Source organism: Neophocaena asiaeorientalis, unplaced genomic scaffold, assembly GCF_003031525.2.
Source record: "Neophocaena asiaeorientalis asiaeorientalis breed wild unplaced genomic scaffold, Neophocaena_asiaeorientalis_V1.1 scaffold198, whole genome shotgun sequence".
Lineage (NCBI taxonomy): Eukaryota > Metazoa > Chordata > Mammalia > Artiodactyla > Phocoenidae > Neophocaena > Neophocaena asiaeorientalis.
Window position 1 is genome coordinate 5,921,775 of NW_020175221.1, and position 17,846 is coordinate 5,939,620.

The window sequence follows — 17,846 nt, forward strand, 5'->3', positions numbered from 1 at the left end:
TACTAGAATATAAAATCAAAAATGACAAAAAATCATAAGAAATCATCTGAACAACTCTGTAAAGTTGAAAATATAGAAATGGACAATTTTTAGAAAAATACAATTTACTAAAATTATCCCCAGTAAAGAGAAAACCTAAACAAATTACCATGAAAGCGTTCCACTACCAAAAAAAAAAAAAAACACCAAACTCACAGAAAGAGATCAGATTTGTGGTTACAGAGGTGGACTGAGGAGGCCAATGGATAAGCGTGGCCAAAAGGTACAAACTTCCAGTTACAAGATTCCAAGGGTGGAATGTACAGCATGAGATAATGGATGGTAACTAAACTTACTGTGGTAGTCATTTCAGGATATATGTGAAGTCAAAACATTATGTTGTACACAAACTTACACAATCATATATGTCAATTATATCTCAATAAAACTGAAAAAAGATTCAAGGCATAAAAAAATTTTTAAAGAAAAACCTTAACCATTTCACTACAAGTTACTTATCAAAACATTCAGCATATATATATATATATATATGCTATTCCATTAAACACAATTAAGCTCCCCATAAAAAAATATTTGACATATTTGTTTTCTGAGTAACACAATTCATCAACAAAAATGACATTTATGGAGCAGATACTCCAAAACACCACTTTAAACAACTTTCTCCACAAGAACACATACTAGTATGGAATGAATGAAGAACTGAATGAAGAACAGGAGAGAGGCAGGGAGGGAGGGAGGGAGGGAGGGAAGGAGGGAGATCAGCTCATTCTTCCCAGGTATCAGGAATGGCAATTACACGTAAAAAAACAGAGGCGCGATACTGGTAATGATTATCCACAAACTACCAAAACGTGAAATCCACCACACTAAATTACAATGAATGTGGTATCAATTTAATTCCATAATTGGTTACTTTGTGCTGAAACTCCACATAAGTAGATTTATTAGCAAAGAACAGTAAAAATCTTTAAGAAGGGAAGCAGGTAGAGAAAATTACTGACAAAAGTAAACATTACAGAAAAGGGAAAGAGAATACTTACTGAGCATCTACACACAGATACCATGTTAACACTTTACATCTCAATCTTCTTAATAAGAAAAAGTATTTTAATCCCCATTTTACAAATTTAAAAAAAAAAAAAAAAAACTTGTACCCATGGTGTCACAGCTAGTTCCAAACTAGCTGTTTGGAGTTACAAACACAAAAATCTTACTCAGTCTTTTCATCTAAATTATGGCACAGAATTCATTTTTAAAACACAACTGTCCTATTTACAGAATAATGGGCTTGATAATTTGCATTTCAAATCAATTTTCTAGAATTAGGAAACCATGAATTTAAGAATACAGTTTCCTTAATTCCAGATTAAATAGTTCTTTAACTCCTTTTTATCTAACGAGTCCACTTTAAAAGCCACAATTTCACCATAACATTAATATGTGAATTGAAAGAAACATCATTGGTAGACAAAATACACCTGACACATACAGAAATTTGTATGTGAGTAAAGTTGGGACAACCCTACCTCAAAGCTTACTCAAAATAATCATCAAATGGATCAAAGACTTAAGGAGAAAAAAGCAGTCATTATATAAAAAGTAGAGGAAATTTTTATTATCTCAGAAAGGGGAAGGAAGGCCTTTCTAAGTATGACACACAAAAACAGAATAAAAATATATTTACATATAAACTCAAAAAGCATTCTATATGATAAAATTCACAACCAAGATCAAAGAAATCATCATACTGCGGGGGGGGAGGGGGGCATACTTGTCACATAAAGCACATATAAAGGGGCTTTTCCCTTCCTACATAAAATGTTGCTATAAATCAACAGAAAAACAACTCAATAGAAAAATGAGGAAAGAATATAAAGAGTTCACAGAAAAAGATCTTATATATAAAATTTTCATTCTCGGGAGTTCCCTGGTGGTCTAGTGGTGTTAATATGGAATAAACTTCTAAGATAGTTCCTTAGTAAAAAAGGTTACAGAGCAAAGTGGACATCATGCTACTACTTGTATAAGAAAGAAAAATATAATGTGCTTATATATACATAAGGTCTCCCTAGAAAAATTCATAAAAAACAGTTTCTTCAGACAAGAACTATTGCTGGACAAAAGGACAGAGAGGGTGACTTTTCCATTAAAAACCCTTGTACCATTTGTAATTTGCACGAGGTGCATGTACCCAAAATAATTTTAAATCCTCTTTAGTCTGACTCAGCTTTACCACTTCTTGAATCCTCAAACTCTTTAACATAATCCACCTTTTTCTGAAGTCAAGTTAGTCTGAAGAGCAGGATCCCAAGAGCAGCAAACAAGTTTCAACAAATGAATTTATAAAGCCTAACCCTATGAATAAGTTCACTAAGGGCTAAGAGATACAGGACCCTTGATATGAAATGAAAAGATTTGGGGAATTCCCTGGCGGTCCAGTGGTTAGGACTCTGCAAGTCCACTGCAGGGGGCATGGGTTCGACCCCTGGTCTCAGGGAACTAAGATCCCACATGTCTCGTGGTGCGGCTAAAAACAAATTTTTAGAAAATGAAAAAGACTTGGAAATTCAGGTACCTTAACTTAAGGACATAAATGGTTATGAAGACAAAAATATACACTGAATATATATATTCTCTCACACACACGCACACACAGATGCACACACAATCTGCTAAGCGATCTGCTTTAGGGCTTTACAAGTACTATCTCACTTAGTCCTCACTACATCCCCAGGAAGTTGATATTGTCTTTTCTACAAAACAAGAAAAACTGGTTTTTATATAGATGTGAAGCACATTTTAAAGTTCCCAGGGTCACAGTACAGTCAATGGCAGCTCAAATTCTTAACCACTCTACACACCCTACACATGCTGTAAATAACCCAGGATACATTAGGTAGAGACCATGCGTTATATAAAATATTAGCTTTAAGTTTAACAAGCACCTAGGTCAGTCTCTAAGTTCTGAGTTTAAGTTTTAATCTTACCTGTCAGGCACTGTCTTCAGCTATAGCTTTATATCAAACCATACAAAATATAGATCTCAATCTGCTAGACAGAAAGTCTCTTACGTGGCAAAAAAAAAAAAAAAAAAAAAAAAAAAAAAAAAAAAAAAAAAAAAAAAAAAAAAAAAAAAAAAAAAAAAAAAAAGACGAGGAGTAATTTGAACTACCGCAGCAGTCACAACTTGCTTTCCATTAACTTAGCCAACTTTGTCTCCAAATAAGACTCTTGTCCTCTCATCGAATTCAGTCCTTGGAAGGCCCTAATTTTAAGGACTAAGGTGACAACATTTTTACTCACTTTTCCCCATTTCCACAATGTGCATATAAAAAGTACTCATTTTAAATGAAGAAAGACCAGAGACTACAAATCTAAAACTATCAGTTGAGTTAAAAAAACATGAGGCAACTAAGCTTGCACAGGAAATGTCCTTAAGACATCTTGATTATCAGGTAGTTTTCAACCTAGCTAGCGCGCATGAAGCAATGATTTCATTATTCACCTAATGATACTTGCTGCAGTAGCCTCAAGTTTAGCATCCTGCTAGAGCTTTAGTAAATAAGGCCCCCTGCAAGGGATCTGTAAGATCCAAAGCTAGACCAAACTGAGAAAATTTGTAATAATACCAAAAATAATTAAAGCTCTACGGACATAAATCTGCATTTCCATCTTTGAGGAGACAATGTAAAAGGATTATGTTTTCTCAAATAAAGACATTAGTTAATATAAATGAACTATTATGGCCTTCCTGATTTCCAAAAATGAGGAGCCTGAATTAGCCACCCACATATTTTGAAGTCACTCCTTGAACTCTAAAATGTGTTTTATCTTTTTAAACCTGAGAGGGCAATTTCACTAGATTTCAATCCCTCTGACTCAACACTTCAAAACTGGGGACATTTTTTGAAAGGCCAGGGTCATAATAAAGAAGTCTTTATCAGGCAGTCCCCTCAGAAAGGCAACAGCAAATCCAAAGCCAGCCTTGAATCTAGCAAACAGACTAGACGCTCATGTAACAATTTAAGTCTAGGCAGATAAAACCGCTTCTAAATGATCAGACAGCAAAGAAACTCGGCTGTAAATAATCTCCTAACAAATTTTACCTAGTCCCCACGCAGTTAAACAGCAGTTCTATAATAAAAATAACAATTATATATACTCAATTTGGGGGGAAGAAGAGTTAAGTTACATTGTCTAAGATGTTAACAATTATTTTGCTGTTAACAATTCTTTTGCCCTGCAAGTAACTGCTCTGCAAATAACTGCACTGAGCATATAACAATAAACAAATGAGACAAGGTACCTGCTCTCAGAAGTTTATGCAATAAACATGGGTGAGAGTAAATAAGATAACTAAGAGACTGATCTGAATGAAATACACAGGATAATATAGAGTAACAAGAAAAATCAAAGGATACAGGAAGGGGGTTAACCACTTTACATAGATAGAATGGTTAGAGAAAGTCACTCAGAATGTAACATGACTCAAAACTGAGCTAACAAGGAAAAAAAAGAGGCAGAACATAAAGGCCCAAAGACAGGAAGGAAAATGCTTAGTGTAGTCAAGGAAGAGAAAGAAGGCCAAAGGTCAATGGTCTAGGAAGACAGTGAACAAGGCTGCAGAGAAAGGAAGGGGACAATGAAGACACTGGTAGGCTATAGAGTCTGCATGTTATTCTTAGGGTCCAAAAGAAAGACACTCCTGCTCTGCGAATCATAAACTACAGGAGTGTAAGAATAGCACAATAACAAAGTTACAAGGCTATACAGCAAATAAGAGACAGATGGCAGCTTGTATAAGCCCAGTGACAGTGGAACAGAAATTGACATATTTGGGAGAGCAAATAGATTTGCTAATTGATTAGATGGGAGGAAAAGAAGGAATCAAAAGTGAGCCTTGGTTATTTAGCTTGAGTAGGTGGATACTGTATCCATTTATTGAGCTAGGGAAGAATGGAGAAAGTATGGGGCTGTGAAACACTCAAAAAAGTTCAGTTTTGGATATGTTAAATTTGTAAACTAAATGGAGAAGTCAAGGTTAGTTAAATTACAATAGTAGAATACGGGGAAGATCTTTTGCACAAAGATCCCATTTAAAGCTATGGTACCATACTGCAGGTTAAACAATTACCTCAGAAGAGTGTAATGCATTATGCTTCAACACTTTTAAACTGGTCATAAATGCAACCTAAACATACCTGGTTTCTGCTCAGTTCTGCCCCTTCAACTTACATTTATCTATTTTCCCTTATCCACAATCTTCCTCCTGGTTGATCATATGATCCTCAAACACTACTATCTATCTGACCCAGCCATAACAATACTACTACTACTACTGTTGGTTATCATCTTACAATTTCAAAGCATTTAGCATTCATTATTTCACTTGATTCTAACGATAACTTTGTGAAACAGGAAAAGAACCAGTTTTACTATGGCAGGAAATAAAAGTCTTACAAAGGCTGGCCGGGCCAACAACAAATAGCTATTATTTACTAGATGGGATGAAATCAGTGTTCATATTTAAGGACTCTGTTTACTCTGTATTCACAGAACTTCAGAGCAGACAAACTACATGAGTTCAAGAACCTTACATTTTTGCCTTGTTTGTTACTAAACAAGAACCAGTGAAAGTACAGGCACATAGTAGACACTCAAATATCTACAGGCAATGAACATCTCTAGCATAGACTAGTACTCAAGAAATAAAAATCCCAGATCCACTGTTGAGCCAGTGTTTTACAGTAAATAAGGTGGTATGTTTGTACTACTTTCTCATTTCCAATACAGAAATGTTGTCATTTATTTTCCAAGTATGCTCAAGTATAAATTAGATAATATCTAACATTTCAAGCTACTCAAAAGAAGATTGCTCTATGAATTCACGATGGCATTATTTTGCAACCAGTCTTATTTCACATATCCATAAAAAAAATTTCCCCTTTTATTCCGAATTTCCTATAAAAGATTTTAGGAAAGAAAAGATGTCAAACAGGCTTTACAATGGAGCAGAAAAAAAGATCAAAAACTACCATTTGTATTTATCGACTACTATTTTGTGGAACTGACATAATACATACATATCAAGGAAGAGGCCAAATAGTTCCACATACTTAAGGTCAATTGACATTCAACAGAGGTATTCCAACATGTTTCAATGGGAAACGAAGTCTTTTCAACAAACTGAACTGGGAGAGTAGAACATCTAAATTTAAAAAAATAATAGAGAAATGAACCGAAACCCTTTCACAGGCCAAAAAATCATTCAAAATGGATCACAGACATAAAAATATAAGCTAAACTACAAAACTTTTAGAAGAAAGCTAAAAAACAGGAGAAAATCCTGTGACTTGGGGTTAGGCAGAGATTTCTTATGACACAGAAAAGCACAAATCAGGGACTACCCTGGTGGTCCAGTGGGTAAAACTCTGCGCTCACAATGCAGGGGGCCCAGATTCGATCCCTGGTCAGGGAACTAGATCCCACATGCATGCCGCAACTAAGAAGCCACGTGCCGCAAATAAAGATGCCACATGCTGCAACTAAGACCTTGCACAGCATGCATACATGCATATATTTTTTAAAAAAGCACATATCACGAAGAAAAAATTTTACTACAAATTTTGAACTGCCTGATCTTCGAAACACAGTTAAGAAAATAAAGACAAACCATAGATGGGAGAAATTTGCAAAACGTGTATCTAATACACTTGTAGCCAAAATATATAAAGAATTCTTAGTAGCCAAAATATATAAAGAATTCTTACTATTTAATAAAACAAGCCAATTTTTTTAAATGGACCAAAGACTTTAATAGACACTTCACCAAAGCACATAAAAAGATGCTCATCACGTCACTACACCATATGATAGCTTTAATGTTTGCTAACTACCCACTCAACTACCCTGGCAGTAAATACTATAAAAATAAAGGAAGTGTACTCCAATTAATCACTGTATTATTAATCAACTTGAGGTACTTTTCTTCCTTAAAGGACAAGAATACTTAAGAACAATAGATCATCTGTTTCTTTTAAGAAGGGCAAATAACCTGTACACGGTGTTTTGGAAATCGGAGGGCAGGGAGGTGGGTGTCTGATCACACCTGTGCTATTACATATTGCAATACATTATTATAAATGTCTTTTTTTATAGCTGTATATCATGGTGATCTTATTATATGCATAGGATATTTTATTTCAGGATAGTATACACACTTTAAATAGTGCACTTTAAAAACGTTAGGGATCTGACTGGATTCTGTACCACTGCTCTAGAGCTGTGCTTTCCAATACGGCAGCTAGTAGCCATATAATGTAATTTAAATTTAAACTAACATTAAATAAATCTTAAAATTCAGATCCACATCTGCACTAGACACATTTCAAAACTCCATAATGACATACAGCTAGTGACTATTATACTGAACAGTATAGACAAAGAAATGCTTCCATCTTTTCACAAAGTTCTATTGGACAGAACTGCTCTTGCAATACAACCTATTACTTAGAACACTAAGGAAGTTAACTGTAACACAAAAATGAAGATAAACAGAATTCAAATTATGGTTCTGTCACCTACTGTGAAGCCTGGGTAAACTAATTTCAAACTGAGTTTCTTAAACCATTGAATGGAAATAGCATTTCTTCTATATGATAACTGGGAAAAGCACTTTCTAAATTAAAATATTATATAACATTATTTATGAAGTGTTCCTAAAGGAGAATATTCCTGAAAAAGAACTCATTTGAACATTTTATTATAAACAAGTCACAACTGTATCACATTAAGAAAAATAAAATTTAGTTGCTGGCTAAGAATAAAATATCTTCTAAGTTCCTGAAACAAAATAGTATTTGACTTTCTTTATATTGTCACCCTACAACTCTAACTATGAGCCATAATGGGTGGGAGTCTAAGTTCTGGATACAGAATGTATGGATTCAGAAATACCACTTGCTTACTGGCTGTGTAACCTTAGCAAGCAATTTAAAATCTGTGACTTCATTTTCTCATCTATAAAATTAGGACAATAGAACCTTCCCACACACTGTGTCTATGAAGATTAAATTAGTTAATACAGTTAAAAAGCTTAGAACACTGCCTGCAACATGGTAAGCATTAATATTAGTTATTAAAATCCACTCATTATGGTAAATGTTGGTATCAAGAATAAAGAACTATAACTCAACAACAAAAACAATCTGGTTTGGGGCTTCCCTGGTGGCGCAGTGGTTGGGAATCCGCCTGCCAGTGCAGGGGACACGGGTTCATGCCCCGGTCTGGGAGGATCCCGCATGCCACGGAGCGGCTGGGCCCATGAGCCACAGCCGCTGGGCCTGGGCATCCGGAGCCTGTGCTCCGCAGCGGGAGAGGCCAGGGCAGTGAGAGGCCCGCGTACTGCAAGAAAAAAAAAAAAAAAAATCTGGTTTAAAAATGGGCAGAAGACTTGAATATTTCTCCGAAGACATACAAATGGCCAATAAGCACATCAGACATCACTCATCATTAGTGAAATTCAAATCAAAACCATAATGATACCACTTCACACCCATTAGAACACAAAACATGGAAAACAACAAATGTTGGGAAAAAATAGGGAGAAACTGGGACCCCTGTGAACTGCTGATAGGGATAAGAAATGGTGCAGCCACTATGGAAAACAATATGGTGGTTCCTCAAACAATTAAAAATAGAATTACCATATGATCCAACAATTCCACTTCTAGGTATCTATCCAAAAGAATTAAAAGCAAATCTTCAAACATATATTTGTACACCCATATTCACAGCAACATTATTTAAATAACCAAAAGGTAAAGGCAACCCATGTGTCCATCAATGGATGAATGGATAAGCAAAATGTGGTACACACACATATAATGGATTACTGTGTCTTAAAAAAAGGATATTCTGATTGACCCATGCTACAACATGGATGAACCTCGAAGACATTCTGCTAAGTGAAATAAGCCAGTCACAAAAAGACAAATACTTCATGATTCCACTTATATGAGGTACCTAGTCAAATTCATAAAGACAAAAAGTAGAGTGGTGGTTTCCAAGGGTTGAGGGGAGCAGGGAATGAAGAGTTATGGTTTAATGGGTACAGAGTTTCACTTTTACAAAATGAAAAGAGCTCTGGAGCTGAGTGGTGGTAATGGCTGTATAACAATGTCAATGTACCTAATGCCACAGAACTGTACACTTAAAAACGGTTGAATTGGTAAATTTTATTGTTGTACTTATGCATAATATGTCATGCATATTCTGCCACAAATTTTTAATTAGGACAATGAAGTCTATTTTACTATGAAGTAAACATAACTAATTTCCTCAAAGATTTCACTCAAAACATTTAAGAAGTGTTTTGAAGAGTACAATATCAATAGGTATGAGGTACCTAGAATAATCAAACTCATAGAAAGTCAAATGGTGATTGCCAGGGGCTGGGGAGAAAGAGAAATGGGGAGTTAATGTTTAATAGGTACACAAAGTTTCAATTTGAGAAGATAAAAATGGTTCTGGAGATGGATGGTGATGATAATTGCACAATAATGGAAATGTACTCAAGGTCACTGAACTGCACACTCAAAAACGGCTAAAATGGTAAACTTTATGTTTATTTTACCATAATAAAAAAGTTCCCTCATTACACAGATTGGGAGATTAGTGAATGCAAGGAGTGGAAAACCTTACTTACATATCTCACACAGTGGTTCAAAAGGTAGAAAGACTTAAATCTTCTAAAGTGATACAAATTTAGAATACACTTTCTCCTCTAAACTTATAACAACTCAAACCTCCTATTTGTGGGGCGAAGACTTTTAGCTAGTTATACTGACACAACTACTGGTTGTAAAGAATTACCCCTATTGTACTTTTTAACTATGTCCACAAATTCTTTTGACAAAAGGTGGAGCCTAACTCCTCACCCCTTGATTGTGGGTTAGACTTAACGACTTGCTTCTCATGAAGTGAGTGTGGCTGAAGTGACTTCTGAGAATATGTCATAAAAGGCATCACGCGTCTACCTACCTCTCTTTTCAGATCACTTCCTCTGGGAGATGCAGCTGCCATGTAAAGAAACCCAAACAGCTACAGGTCTGTATATGCTAAGGCATATGGTAAGGAAACTGAGTTCTCCAGACAACAACCAGCATCAACCTGCCAGCCCAATGAGTACACCTTCTTGGAAGGAGATCCTCCAGCCCCAATCAAGCCTTCAAATGAGTGCAACCCTTGAGATTTTCATGAAAAGACATGGAGGGAGCCAGAACCACTCAGCTAAATTGCTACCAAACTTCTGACCCACAGAAAATCCATGTGCGATACTATTTTTCTTTAAACTCATTCGTTAAAAGAATATACAGTTGACGCTTAAACAACACAGGTTAGAATTGTGCAGGCCAACTTATATGTGGATTTTTATCAACAGTAAATACTACACTATCCACAACTGGTTGAATTCGTGGATGCAGAACTGCAGATACTGAGAAACCTCAGAAATGGAAGGTCGACTATAAGTTAGCTGTGAATTTTCCACTTCAAGGGTAGGTGCCCATAATCCCCACATCATTCAAAAGTCAACTGCGTAATTTATGTTCACTGAAAAGCTAACTTGTTTTTAGTAGTATACATATGTAAAGACAAAAATGACACTTTTTCAGTTGAAGAATGTTTTTTAACATATCTGCAAGTTGAGTTTCAACAGAAAAAAATCTATGTAACTAGAATTTTTAAAATTCTTATTCTTGCTTAAAAAAATTGTTTTAAGTATGGAAAAAACTTTTAAATATAGTTTTAAAAATATATAACCTGAAAACTGGATTAAAGGGTAGAAAATGAAGATCAGAAACACTGTACTCCTCAAGCTGTGAACAGAAAGATGACTAAAGAACAAGAAACTGAGTAGGATATCTTGTATAAAATGATGCAGAAACCAGCAACTACTTGAAAAGATACAAAGCAAAAGCCTATAACTACTCTGCTAGGTGGGGCAGCTAACAAAAAGGGAAAAAACAAGCAGGTAAAACTGAAAAAGACAGACCCAACCACAAAGGGTCTTCAACAATTTTAACATTTTGTTTTTCACAATGCTACTGTTGAAAGAAATGAACCTGCTCTCCAAGAAAATACATGGAAGCACCACCAAAATTATCAATTTCGGAGACTTCTCGAACCACACAGCCAAAAAGAATTCATGTTAGGAGCCCCTCACACATACATCATTAAAAGCAGGGAGGGCAGGGAATACATTTCTTTCCAACCTACTCTTCCCTAAATATTCCAAATACATGACCCTAAAGGCTGCTAAAGCAACAATAACAAGAACTATAATTTAGGCAGATTTCTCTGGCCACAGGAGACTTTGTGGAGAACTGAATGTAACTAAAGGCTAACACATGAGTTAGGAGGTTATTTCCTTAGCCAAGGACCAAGCTAGCACAATAAATGGAACTGGAAATGAGTAGGCAGGGCATGACTGGCGTGCAGGTAATGCCATTAACAGAAACAAGAGAATAACTTCAGAAACTAAAATACTGGTTTGACATGTAAAATACATTAAGCAAAATTTTAAAATGTTACAATCAGAATAAAACTTTACCTCTATATTACACCTCACAATTAACAAAGCCATCAGTTTTATGAAGAAACTAAGGCCAGGAGAGGTTAAGTAAATATACAAGGTCATACAGGCCCTTTTCTAGATATTCCAAATCCAAGACCAAAAATCTCCTTTCTAACTCCCAGAAATTACCCTTTTTCTACATCACTACCCTTACCTGGAACTAAATTGTTATCAAAACATTTTCATCAAAAATTAAGCAAAAAAAGTGGCTGACTCAAAGACAGTCTGGCCTGGGTTTAGGTTCTATCCTCATTTGTAATTTTACTTTCAGATTAGAGGTTCCCATCCTTATTCCCTTCTCTTGCTAACTTTAAATTTTATTTTCTTCTCTTATGTCCACTCCATAACCTGAAACAACATTTTAATTTTTAGCTAACCAGAGTTATCCCTCAAATAGCTACTAACAAATAGCACAACTAACAGTAGTTTATCTTCTTTCAGATGGTCTCCAAGCTCCACTAGTAATCAATATTAACCAAAGAGAAGCAGTAAATAAGAAGAAAAACAAAAACATCAGTGTTTATGCTCAAAAAGAATGAGTTAATAAAGTAAAATCCACATGAAGGCAGTATTAAATATGACTAGAGATTAAGCATTTGGGACTCGGGAGTCAGACTTGGAAATTTGGTCAAGACTCCAACCTAACCTTGGTCATAATCAAGTAACTCTCTCCCAGTCTCAGTCTCCCTAAAATCTTAAATTTCTCACCTATACCACTGTAACAATAGTACTCTCCTCTAAGATATACTATGTACACAGCAAAATACATGACACTATCATCATCTATAAACGTTAGTCATTATAATTGTTATTTTAGACCTATATATTTTTCAGGCACAGGAGGGGAAAAAAAGGGGGAAAAAATGGGAGTAGGGGAGACAGAGGTACTTAAGGGGGGTTAAAGAAGCAACCCAGCAATTGTTCCAGTTACTACTGGTACTGTATATTTCAATGCAAAGAAAATAATTAAATATTTATCAAAGGGCTTCCCTGGTGGCGCAGTGGTTGAGAGTCCGCCTGCCGATGCAGGGGACACGGGTTCGTGCCCCGGTCCGGGAAGATCCCACATGACGCGGAGCGGCTGGGCCCGTGAGCCATGGCCGCTGAGCCTGCGCGTCCGGAGCCTGTGCTCCGCAATGGGAGAGGCCACAACAGTGAGAGGCCCAAGTACCAAAAAAAAATATATATATATTTATCAAAAACTCAAGTTGAGTGAATCTGTCCTTGAACAACTACTGTAAGCAAATTTCACGAATGTCAGACTATCCAAGGATTAGAGCTAACTGAACCTGGTCGGGCTTCCCTGGTCGCACAGTGGTTAAGAATCTGCCTGCCAATGCAGGGGACACAGATTCCATTCCTGGTCCGGGAAGATCCCACATGCCGCGGAGTAGCTAAGCCCCTGCGCCGCAACTACTGACCCTGAGCTCTGGAGCCTGCAAGCCACAACTACTGAGCCCATGTGCCACAACTACTGAAGCCTGTGCGCCTAGAGCCCATGCTTTGCAACAAGAGAAGCCACAATGAGAAACCCACACACCGCAACGAGGAGTAGCCCCTGCTCACCGCAACTAGAGAACGCCCGCACACAGCAACGAAGACCCAACATAGCCATAAATAAATAAACAGGTAGATAGATAGATAGATAAATTTATATAAAAAAAAAAACCCTGGTCACTAAATAATCGTTATCCTGATACTACTGCTTGGAGTAACATCATCAATAGGAGAAATTTAAAGAAAAATAATCACAGATAGTAAATGTTATGTGGTTCTTTTCTATAAATAAAGGCTATTCACTTCCAGTTCAACTTCTCAATCACGTTTAAAATGAATGTTCTTAGACAAGTAACTTGAAAATCCACTAAGTTAAGGAATACATAAAATACAAGCCCTCTGAAGCATAAAAAAATAAGGGGGTGGGGGCTTCCCTGGTGGCGCAGTGGTTGAGAGTCCGCCTGCCGATGCAGGGGACACGAGTTCGTGCCCCGGTCCGGGAAGATCCCACATGCCGCAGAGCGGCTGGGCCCGTGAGCCATGGCCGCTGAGCCTGCGCGTCCGGAGCCTGTGCTCCGCAACGGGAGAGGCCACAACAGTGAGAGGCCCGCGTACCGCAAAAAAAAAAAAAAAAAATAAGGGGGTGGAAGAGGGGTTGTTCTCATCATAATTTTACATAAATCAAGGTGGAAACTCAATTAGCAGTACTACACACAGCTCTGACCCAGAAAACACAAATATCTTACTCTATTCTAACAGAGAGATTTATTGAATTCTAATCTCAATTTTACATCAGAAAGTAAATACCATATATGTATATCTAAATACCTACAATCTTTCGGACTCGCCTACCTCTTCTGCTCTAAGTGAGCTAACAAGATACAACAGCATAACAACAACAACAAAAAGTTCTGTGTTCAAAATAAATGAGCAACTGACCAGTTATTAGGCCATCTTGGCAAAGTGTTCAAAAATTACAATTTTTTTAATCTCAGAAAAATAATTAAATGAAATAAACTCTAATTTTAGCTACACTGATCTGTTAATATAAATTGTTTAAAAATAAACTTAACTTTTTAAAAACAAACACTTCTACTCAATGCCTATGATTCAGTGAAAAACTAAATGCAGTAACAAATCGTAACACCACTCAATCCTCAAATATACAAATATTATTAAAAGATGATACTCTTATTTGTCAAAAGATTTCTATTACAGCAATTAACATTCACAACTTTTTAAACAAACTTTGTTTATAAACTTAAGGCAGCATAACCTTCCAAGGGAGAAAACATACTCGTTTTTTGTTTTTTTTTGTTGTTGTTGTTGTTTTTTTAAGTTATTTGAAAGGTTCTTAGTGCACCTTGCTCACTTCCTCTCAGTTTCTGTTCCTAGTAATAAACTGACTTTTTGGAAGTCAGATCTTAAGGAATAATTTGAAATACAAAACCACTTCAAACATTGTTTCAAGAAATTTCTATAATGGATTAAAAAGTTAGGAACTGTTACCCCTTAAAACAATTTACTTCATGAAATACCAGATTAAAAGTCAAACCCTATAATTTGTTTTAAACAACTCCCTAACTCTAAATTGGAACACTAAACTGCATTTAGAACACAATTTACACTCATATTTAGAAAAGTAAACTGGCTATTTGTTATGTTTTTTTCCTACCTTTCTACCAATCCATAAAGCCATACTGACCATATGGATTTTGTCTTTTACTTTAGAAGCACAAAAACTTCAAATTTGGACTGTTCCATCTGAAATATTCTTAACTTTTAATTCTTTCTGCATTTCAATTTACTTAATAGTTGTTTTCAGACTGCTCAGGAAACTGAAGCCAAGCAATCTTATTGCAAGAAACTGAAAGGCTTCCAAGAATAACACAGGGATAAAGCTGACTCTCATTACAGTTTACAAACGGACATTTGATTTGCTCACCATACGGTACTTACAAATTCCAACAGGACTGCACAGGAAGGTGTTGGGTTTTTCTCTGTAATCTTTATGTTTTCCAGTTTGTTTTTTTATTTTGTATCCTCTGAAATAAAATCCAAGTTCTTTGAAGATACTTAACCTATGGCTACTTGACATAGAGTTACTTCAGTCAGCTACCCATACTTCTGTTTTAAAGTTTTCATATGGTTATCTCCAGAATTAGCCAAGTTCCTTGGATTTAAGATTTTAAAGTCTTCTTTATTATTCCATGTACTTGTCACTGTTGTACTTATCCACTCCAGATGAAATATCCAATTTACGAGCCAAAAAGCAAAAACAAAAAGAAAATTTCACATCTGAAGAGCATTCCTAAACATCAGCATAAACAGAGACACACAGCTATCTCAATACTACCATGCTGCTGGGAAACTGCAACATCTTAAATTTCCATGTAAATAAAAGATAAAAGCAAAAAAACTGTATTCGTTCAATGTCTTCATTTAGAAAAGCTGTCCCATTGTGACATGAAAAGGGCTGAGGTCAAAAATTCCTAAAACTTTAAATAAAGGTAAAAATAAACTGCCATGAAACTTCAGCAATATTTAAACAGTAATTTGAAACTGCAGAGAAATTACTCAGTACACAAATCAAACATATCTTACAGCTCTGGCTGAAGAACACCAACAAGAGGGGAGGGATTGGGGGGCGGGAGGGGGGGGCAAAAATACCACCAGCTGAAATACTTTAACCAGTTATATAATCCGTTTGAACCAAAATACTGAAGAAATGCCTGGGTCTCTTTAAAGCTTGTAGAATTGTTCACTACTACCAATTCACTTCAGAGATGATTCTTGCCAATTTTAATAAACTTCTGGGGCAAAATTATCCAGAAACACTGTAATTCCAAAATGGCCACTTGAAATATCCGGGGCCTTTTACACAAAACCTAGAAGATGATCTTCATATCTGAGTAATTCAATCACCTGTAAAAGTTATAAAAAACAATTTAAATTACACAGTGAGCTTTAATTTTGAGCTAAAAATTAATCCCCATCCTAAACAGTCAACCTCTGGAGAGAAATGCACTTCTATACCAAGCAAGCACCCAAAAAAAGTCAAGAGTATTAAAAGGACTTCAGGATATGTAGAGACAAGGGAAAAACGATGGGAGATGGTATTATGGAGGGCAAGCGCTGATTTCAAGTGGGAAGGGGGTGCGGATATAAGCTAACAGGATTATATAAGCAAACCTCCTTATACGTTGAGTAAATATTACAAACTATGAAACGAGCAAACAATCTTACAAAAGACTTTCTGTATTTTCTATTCAATCTACCAAAGGAAAACGAATAGACAGGTGTGCTGCCACCGAGCATTATTACTAAATGCAACTTAGAGAATGAGGGATATAAAGAGAAAGACGCTCCCTCCAAATCAGAATGTCCAAAAGAAGAGGCATGTTTTCCCCGCTCAGAGTAGGAAGGTTAGTGCCTGAGAAGTGGGGCGAGAACATTCCTTAAATTCGCCCGAACGTGAGACTTACCCGGCTTCTAAGGGCAGCAAGGAGATGTGAGGGTTCCCAATTTCCTTGAATTAAGGAAACAGGTTTCTTTCTCACAGCACTGAGGGGGTGGAAGAACCTAGCCCTTCTCGTAAACCGCGTTCAGAGTGGTTCTCTCTCCCAAACAAACCAGTCCCCTCAGACCCCACGGGACTCAGAGGGACTAGACAGCGCTCGCCTCAGTCCACAGCTCGGGCCACGGACCTCGAGAGGCGGGCTGACCGGGCGCGCTGAGAAACCTCCGAAGGCCACAACTCGGCCTCGACTCCCTCAGCCCTCCGAGAGCGGCAGCGGTGCGGAAGGAGGCGGGCGCGTGCGAGAGGCCAGAGCGGGGAAGACCAAGCACGGACGGCGCCGGACTCGTTCCCAGCCTCCGCCAAACAACCCCCAAGACCCCGGCGCCGAGCCCAGAGGACGCTGTTACCTTCTGCGACACCAGAGGTGCCCCTGGCCTGGGGGTGCCGCTGCGCTCGATCCCGGGAGGAGGTTTTCGGTACTTTGAATAATCCCCTTTTGCCGCTTTTCCCTCCCCCACAACCAGTCTCAGTCCCAAAATGGCGCCGACCCGATCCGCAATGTTCTGGGCCAAGTCTCGCGAGATCGTGGAAGGTGGCGAGGCGGGGAAGGAACTAGAGGAGCTGAGGAGACGGGAGGGGAAAGGCGGGGCGAGGAGAAGGAGGAGGGAGATAGGGTGTGGAAGAATCGGTGCGAACGAACCTACTGGGCGGGGCAGCAGGAGAAGCGCCTCCACCAAAGAACCTTCTGGCCCAAGCAACCGCTCACGCCCCGGCCAAAGAAGCTCCGCCCTCTACGTCGGGCGGCTGGGGGAGGGGAGGAGGGCGTGGTTATGCCTAGGGGCGGGGCTTCTAGGAGGTCCCGGAGGCAGGGGCGCGCAGGGGGCGGTGGCTCCGCGCGGTGACGTCAGGAGCAGCTGGAGTTGGGGATTACCCCCTGCTGCTGACGTGAGGACGGTGAACAATCGGGAAGGTTCGGTGGAAGGGGGAATTCCCCGCTGCTCCCTGAGGAGCCCCTCCTCCCTCCCTTCCCCCAATCCGGGGCCAGCCCGGAGCCCGGGATGGTGGGGCCGCCGGGGGTGGGGGCCGGAGGGGAACGCTGCTTCGGGAGGCGGCCGAGCGCGCTCGAGTGGCGCGTGCCGCGGCGTCTTCCACTGCTAGATGTTCGGAGGTGCCGCGGCCCGCGCGATGCGC

General features: G+C 38.2%; 1 protein-coding gene across 2 annotated transcripts in view; it reads right to left on the reverse strand.

The window, feature by feature from the left end:
* The window catches only part of GPBP1 (GC-rich promoter binding protein 1), a 71,207-nt gene extending 53,945 nt beyond the window's left edge, over positions 1 to 17,262 (reverse strand). Inside the window, exons 1-2 of one of the 2 annotated variants that reach the window (XM_024765346.1) lie at positions 17,063 to 17,262; positions 15,095 to 16,060 (exon numbers count right to left, since the gene is read on the reverse strand). The gene's annotated coding sequence lies outside the window, so the exon portion shown is untranslated. The remainder of the gene's footprint in view (positions 1 to 15,094; positions 16,061 to 17,062) is intronic. The other variant, XM_024765347.1, reaches the window with a different exon arrangement.
* Positions 17,263 to 17,846: the final 584 nt, after the last annotated feature.